Source organism: Gouania willdenowi, chromosome 10, assembly GCF_900634775.1.
Source record: "Gouania willdenowi chromosome 10, fGouWil2.1, whole genome shotgun sequence".
Lineage (NCBI taxonomy): Eukaryota > Metazoa > Chordata > Actinopteri > Blenniiformes > Gobiesocidae > Gouania > Gouania willdenowi.
This window is the reverse complement of record NC_041053.1, coordinates 35,437,367-35,445,564: the sequence shown is the minus strand read 5'-3', so window position 1 is coordinate 35,445,564 and position 8,198 is coordinate 35,437,367. Positions and strand designations below refer to the sequence as shown.

The following is an 8,198-nucleotide window of genomic DNA, read 5'->3' as shown; positions in this document are numbered from 1 at the left end:
GTCACTTTTAACCTCTTTTTCACCATATTCCATGCTTATTTTTGCCAATTTAATCACATTCATGATTTGTCATGCCCATTATTTGCCACCCCCTTTTAAACAATTTCTGTCGTTTTAAAAATCCAATTTCTCCATCTTTTCCACCATTTTTGTCACTTTTAACCCAGTTACTTTATAATGAAAAAAAAAAAAAAAAACAAGGATTTACATCTTTAAGATGACTACATACTATGGCACAAATAATAATAAACTTCCTGGATAACAGTGGATATATTCAGGTAAATAAATACATGTGGTTATCACATATTCATACAGAACAATGGACCATCATTTATGCTGACTTTATGGATGGGTCCCAAAAAGCCATGTCTGTGTTCAACCACCTTCAGGTACAGTGGGGTCCCCGGTCTCTGGCACCTTTATTTTGGGAGTCGTGGGATAAAACGTTTGAGAATCACTGGTTTAAATGAATCTATGATTTAATGAACTTAATAATCTTTTTACGCCCCCTGCTGGCTCTGTCCTAAAATAACAAGAACAAACTTCTCTCGACCTTGTGGCCAAAATTCCGACAGACCCTGAACGTTTCATGTGCCTGTTTCCGGTTTGCTGCAGGTTGAGTGAAAACGTGAGTAAAAATGCGTCTTTTTAAAGCTCTAAAAAGTATAAAAGACAAGAACAACATTAGATTAACATGACCAGGAGGTTCATTTGTTTGTTCGAACGGTTATGAGTTAATTTTAATTTTAGCCTTAAAAAGGGAAAACATCTGCACACGTGAGGGCTAAATGTATTGATTATGTGCAATGTGACGTGCACTGAGGTGACAACATGTTTCTTTGTTGTTGTTCTTAATGGAGTTGAAAATACTTATTATTTTAAGACACTTTTTAATGTACTGCTGACAAGTGACATATATAGGCATTTTCCCTAATTACTACAGTTCTAAAAACACTTTTTAATATATATTTTGTATTTGTGCATTTTTATTTTAAGCACATCATACTGGGTAACATAACCACAGCTGTTTCTGAGCAAAGCAAAATGTTCTAAAAAAAAAAAATAAAACAGAAGGAAAAAGAAGAACTCTTGTTTGTTTTTTTTTTGTCATTTTATTTGACACACGTGGACCTCATGTGTTAGTGAGCTTATTATTATCACGTGGTGTCTTCCAGTACAAAAAGCTTCATAAAGCAGTTTTCGTCACAGACAGAAGATATTCTTTTGATTTTAGTTAATGTTCATAATAATGACATCGTTTTAGAGTGTGTAGCTGCTGTAGTCACATTTTTATAAATTTAAAACTGCTTCAAATATACAATTAAAATCATTAATATCAGACAATCAAAAAAGTCATGGGAGTTTATCAGTGACGTGCCGTGACCACTCGGGTTGGGTAGGCACGGCGTTGCAAATCAAGACCACAAATGACTTTCTTTTTTTTTCCTGTCTTTTTTTTTCCCCCCCTTGTCTGCACATGCTGTCAAAGGCAATCATTATGAGACAGCAATGACAATTTTCAATATAGCCTCCTCTCCCAACAAGATATATCTCATGTCACAGCATCCTTGTTTGTGTTGGAAACACGGAAAAAATGACAACGACTCGGACGGCGGAGCTGTCTGCGGTGCTAAAACCACGTCTGCACCCCAAATGCACGTAACACCCAAAACCTTTACAGCAATAAGTTTATGCACGTATTCAAAATGTGCAGCACCTCTTCCTCTTACGTCATGCTATTTACGTTGTTATTTTTTCATAAACACCATATTTTACCATATACACACACCATTCAGCTCGCACAATGACCACCGCTGTAATAGAGAGAGAGAGAGAGAGAAAACTGTAAGTTTTGATGCGTTTTAAAGCAGAAAATGACCTCTCCACCGATGCTGTGGTGGCTGGAATGGTCAACACCAACTTCAGCAGACTAGACCTTGTCGGTAATGCCACGGCCGCCAAACAGCAAACACGGGAGGCAGAACAGCCGGTTCCGTGAGGCGCATCCACAAAGCCATTCCTTCCGTCTGTACCATTCACTTTGGAAAGTCCGCACACTTTTCTGACCGTTCTTTTGCTGAAGGTCTGGTTGCTCAGGTGTTGGTCTCCCATCGTTTAAAAGCTGTCGCTTTTCTTCAAAAGAAAGTTGTGAAAATGTATTTATCCTCTCCATCGCTGTCATCCAACCTGTAGTGTAATCCCGCCCACTAGATGCGGCCACGTGATATCTGTTTTGTGTTCACTATGCGCTGTGCGTACGTATTGGATTAACATAGCACGGTTACGTCCAAAGGCAGGGTAGGGATTTGCCTTTTTGCGTAAATGGTTTTTCATAGTGGGTCCGTGGGGAACTGACTGCGCATGCACAAAAACATCTGTTCACGTGATATGGGGCTAAACTTTAGCCGCTAAAGGCAGAGCAGCAGTGTGCCTTCAGGAGAGGTGTGTCCTCCTCCTCGTAATACAGGAGTGTGCAGCGTCTCTGCCGTTCCAGGAAATAGGCGCATAGCGATGTTTAGTCACTCATTTGGGCTATGAAAAGCACAAAAATGCTGACACTTTCAAACTTATCGGTACTGTGGGCTATCGGAAATTGAAAAAAAAAAAAAAAAAAAAAAAATTATGATTAAAAAAAATTTGATTAAATTTTTTTTTTTTTTTTTCAAATGAATATGTCATCCTACCCTGACTGCACGTGCTTGGAGTTTATTCATTATTGCTATTACAGATATGGTGGACCAGACCTGCCTAAATTAATAAAATAAAAGAATAAGATAAAAACAAACAAAAAAACAAATAAAAATGTTTTTATGTGTATAAAATAAATGATTAAATGAATAAAAGTAAAAAAAAAAACCTTTTATTTATCAATCTACATTTAATTTTGGAATATATATATATATATATATATATATATCTTTATATATTGGTAGGTTTGGTGCAAAAATATATGCTATATCTTATTCAATTCTGCTGAATCTGCAGGAAATTCAATATTTTTTAGCGCTTTCTTAAAAAAAAAAAAAGAAAAAAAATGACATAGAGATGTAAAAAAGTGCTAAACAGCAAAAAGTTGTTAAGTTGTTTATAGTTGCCTATTAGTATTAGTAATATAAGTTTTCAAACATAGTGGTTCACGTTGGAGCACCATCTAGTGGACAGAATTTTTCGAACCTTAAATTTTTCCATCTTTTTTAGTGAATGAGTATTGAGACTTGTGGAATTTTCCCCAGAAATTACAGCATTTCTCCCAGAAATAGTTACAATTACATACGTTTTTGGTTTACACGTGTTTATTTCCTTTTTGTGCATTGAAAAAACACAAAAAAGCAGAAGTGAAAAAAGCCAAAATGTACATAATTTTACACGAAATAATAAAAAAAATGTATATGTAACTGGCTTCAGGTGTGATGTTTTAGTTAAACAGGTGAGTTCAAAGGAGCATCACACGTTTGAAATAAAATGATTCATCAACAGTTTTAAAAGGGTGCCAACAATTTTTGTTCGGTCATTTTTAATTTATTTTTTCATGTAAAATTCTGTAAATTTTGGCTTCTTTCTTCTGTTTTTTTTTTCGGTAATAAACGTGTGTATACCAAAAGACTGTTGTCATTACAACAATTTCTGGGAGAAATGGTGTATTTTCTGGAAAAATTCCAGGGGTGCCAATGCTTTCGCCCATGACTAGAAGGCAGGAGTTCTCAACCTTGGGGTCAGGACCCCATTTGGGATTGCAAGACATTGGGAGGGGTCGCCACATGTCTTTACAAAACTAATAATTTAATAATATTTTTTAACAACATTTTTGCTTATTTTTACCCTTTTTCTGTAATGACACCCAGCTTGCCACGTTTTAACCTATTTTCAATACTTTTTCTTGCCATATTTTTGGTCCTTTTAATGCATTTTTGCTACTTTACTCCCATTTCTGCCAATTATCCATCAAATTTCTGCACATTATTTTCACTTTTAAGACATTTTCCACACTTATGAATTCTTTCCAGCATTTTTTCCACCTAATGTCACATATGTTGACCCATTATTGTCACCTTTAACCTCTTTTCACCATATTTCATGCTTATTTTTGCAAATTTAACCACATTCAAGATTTGTCAAGCCTATTATATGCCAGTTTAAACTAATTGTTCCTACTTTTTAAGTTACACTGCCCCAGCCCCCTTCCCCCATTTATGCCACTTTTAAGACAATATTTTTTTTACGCTTTTTACCACTTTTTTGGTCCATTTATGGCCACTCTAATTTGCAACATTTAACTAATTACTGTGGTTTTAAAAAATCCCATTTCATCACTTTCAACCCATTTTATTTAGACATTGTGTATTTTCTAAAAAAAAATTCCAGGGGTGACGATACTTTTGTCCATGAATGTCAAAAACTAAGCCAAATTGAGCTATAACCAATTTCAGCTATTTGATACATACTGTATAATTATTTTGTTTAATCATAATTATTGCTGTGTGTGTGTGCGTGTGCGTGTGCGCGTGCACGTGTGTGTGTGGAGACTGGGGATGCTCCCCCCACCCACGCACACACACATACAGTTTACACATGGAGGAGGAGGAGGATCATTGTAGACGTGAGGCAGAAAAAGGGGCGGATCGTCTAAACACTTGATCCATCAACCTGTTTGTGCAGTTCAGCAGCAGATCATCAGGTCGTCGAAGGAATCAAATGAAAAACATGTGACGTAGAAGCAGTGATTAGAGGGCATGGCACTGATTTCCTGCAGAAGAGCAAATATTTTATTGTTATTAGATAAAATCATAGTACACACGTGTCAAACTCGAGGCTCAGGGGCCAAATTCGGCCCTGTAGACAGGGGTGTTAAACATATATTAGTTGAAGGGCCAAATATGGACCACTTTGATCTCAAGTGGGCTGCAAATTTTAGGTGGGAAAAAGATTGAATTTAAAACTATTCTGCCCTATAAATATATGTAAAGTAATGGAAAGTTTGTGACCAATTCTTATAATTTGCAGAATCTATTTAATAAAATTGTAGTATTTTGGAAAAGATAAAGATTCCATTTTTTAAAACAATTTGGGGTAAAAGTGTTGGAAAACTGGGCGTCCAGGCAAATATTGAGGATATTCATTCATTCATGTATTTGAAATGGCTGAGAAATCTGCTCCTGAATTACAATCTCCGGAAATACACATCCCACAATGCAATTCGGGAACATTTCAACAGACTGTTTACCAGAGGTGTATAGTAAGAAAGTAAATGTACTTTGTGGCTGTACATGAGTTGTTGTTTTTTATCCCAGCATTAATAAATTTAATATACTATATTTAAAAGTTAAAAAATATACTTTTACTCCCTCACTTTTATTTTTGCCACCTCGTTACTTGTTACAAATGTTATGGTCATTTTTATATTCATCATCATATCCTCAAATGTATGTTCATGTGTACAATTTGTCATGTTTTAATACATGACGACTCCATTAATCTTTACACTTTTGAACAGCTGAATCATGATTAAACAGTACAGATCGTATTATTCTCAGTGCAGCACAGTCTCTGCCAAGGCCAGAATCTCTGCTCACATGCAGACATACACTGACGCACACACTTATCAAGACAGATAAAGACTGGAGCCAAACCTTCTCATAACATCTTCATCATCCTCCAACATTGCCACTATGGGCATCTGACTCCCTCCCTTTTGTCTCTCACTGTTGGGACCTTTTCTTATCTGTATAAAAAGCTTAAGCTTTGAAACTGTTGGAGCGGGGCGCGGCACTTCCTTCGGACGTCCGCCTGGACGGACGCTAATTTTGTTTCACTTTGTTCCATTTTGTACCTTTTTACTTAGCAATAGAATAAACTTTTTATATAAAATCATCAATGCTTCTCCTGGATTCCATCATTCAACCAGAGCAATGAATCATGTCACTAAATGAGGTCAACCGTAAATTCTGCCGTAACACAAATTAAAATATGAACATAATTATTCTGGAATGGGCATGTCCGAGAGCACAAAAAGAACAACTTTCAGTTCGCAAACTCATCAAAATGTCTGGTTTTCCCAGGGACCCTGAAAGCATCTCAGGAATACATTAATTTAAAAGAGTGTAACTCCACTAATATTTGCTTTATCTGAGAAGTTTTACCCTTTTCTAGTTGCTCTTTACAGCCAATATCAATCAATATCTCAGACAGACACTTTATTTACTAACTGTTTATGTTTGCTCAGGGCTTGTTTTTAAATCATACCACGTCTTTACCTGAAAGTGAAATAAAGAGAACAAGGGAAGAATATTAATGGCTGTTTTGCTTCTTTTTATGCATACTTTACTTGCTCTACTTTTAATACTTTAGTATTTTTTTCACAAGATACTTTTTATACCGAAGTACATTTAATGGCTATCTGTACGTAGCCGTATCAATATACCGTCATTCTATCCGTACGTAGCACCCCTCATTGGCCAGTTTAGGTGATGTGATAGGTCACATGATTAATACGCTACGTACTTGTACTTCTGTTTGCTATTAACACGTAGATTCCTAAACTACGTTACGGACATGCTATGCAATTGTTGTGATATTCATACGTTGCCCCCTCATTGGCCAGTGCTTTTGTTTGTGATTAATACGTAGATATCTTAACTACGTTATGAACAAACTATTCATAACCCTAACCGTAACCCTAACTTTAAGAAGTGGGTTTTCATTTCTTGCCATTGTGAATTTGTACGTGTATCGCTTGTTCAGCCATTTTTTCTTTTGATTTGAATGTACAGAATGGTCACATGACTTCCGGTAACGTCATAGGCCACGTACGAGGTTGTCTGTATGGCTATGTATGGATAGCCACTTTGTATATTTAATGTGAGCTGTTTTAAGACTTTTACTCAAGTGATTTTCAAATGGGTAACTTTCACTTTTACCAAAGTTATTTATTTTCAGTTATTGTATTTGTACTTTTACTTAGTTTTTTTTTATTCTGGTACTTTATACATCTCTGCTGTTTACGGTGGAGACCAAAACAAACTTGAAAGGGGCAATTTAAACTTTTTTTTTCTTTCTTTTTGGAGTAAATAATGTTTTTTTGGGCATACACTCTGATTTTGTCGAACAAACAAAAAATGATCAGGCGTCAAATTGAACGTGTGTGTGTTTTAATAAGTCATTGTTTACATGATAAGCATTATGCTCGTGATATAAGTTTGAATCCGGAGCACGCAGATTAGAGTTGACATTCACAAAGAAATTGATACAGCGTCGTTGACTTGTTTACTTCCTGATTCTTCACGCATGATTCAGAGACATCGATGAAAAATCTTCTACAAACTGACTTGTTTGTATGGAGTGTGTTTAACATGTACAGTATATCGTGCAGTGTTTATCACCTTTAGGTCTTTCGATTGTGTCCCAGTTTGAAGAGCTGAAATATTAAGAAATTTCATGTTTAGGGTTACAACATTGCTTTTTTTTTTTAATAATAATAATGATTAAAAAAAGAAGTTGCATGATGTTACTTTAGTATGCAGTTACAGTTGAAAGTATAGCATGAGTTTTCAGCGTATCTGCTCACGTCCGGACCTCTGTGGATGTTCCGATCCTGTGGAGATCAGGCAGAAAGAGCAGAACGTAGAAAGATCAATACTCCTTAGTGGATTTCCTATATCAACCACAGTGAAATCCTACCATCTGTGACATATAGGTTGAGTGTAAGTCACTGCTGGGTGAGATCCAATCCAATCAATCGCTCCCTGTGCCGTCTGTTCTCTCGGGCTGGAAATGCTGTAGGACCATGAGGTGGATGAGTGGGGGACACCAGGTAGCTTCACCAGGTGGAGTGTTCATATTATTCCATCTGAATGTTTTTTTTTTAAATATATGTGGGAATCATTTATTATTTTTATGTTCCTGCTTTATCTTGTACTATTGGTGCCTTTAACCATAGGCTCATCTATAGAAAACAATGAATTGATTGTTTCTGAACAAAGCTTTTTTTTTTCCTCTTTTTTTTGTTTTTTTTGTTTGGGCCACTGATCTTCAAATTAGTACAAATGCAACATTTGGGGTCACATTTGTGATAAGAGTAGTAGTTAAAACCCCATTAATGAAAATAATCCCTAAATAAAGCAAAACATTGCACTAGTTTATTTTCAACGGCATGTATTTATTTCTGTTTGTTGGCAGGATTACATCTAAAGTAAGCATGTACA

At 35.9% G+C, this 8,198-nt stretch overlaps 1 long non-coding RNA gene across 1 annotated transcript; it reads right to left on the bottom strand.

The window, feature by feature from the left end:
• Positions 1–4,611: 4,611 nt before the first annotated feature.
• On the bottom strand, positions 4,612–7,696 carry LOC114470831 (uncharacterized). Its single transcript, XR_003674911.1, has 3 exons — positions 7,506–7,696; positions 7,377–7,411; positions 4,612–4,744 (listed from the first exon to the last, which is right to left on the bottom strand). It is a non-coding gene; the product is annotated as an uncharacterized LOC114470831 (long non-coding RNA).
• Between the last annotated feature and the right edge of the window lie 502 nt (positions 7,697–8,198).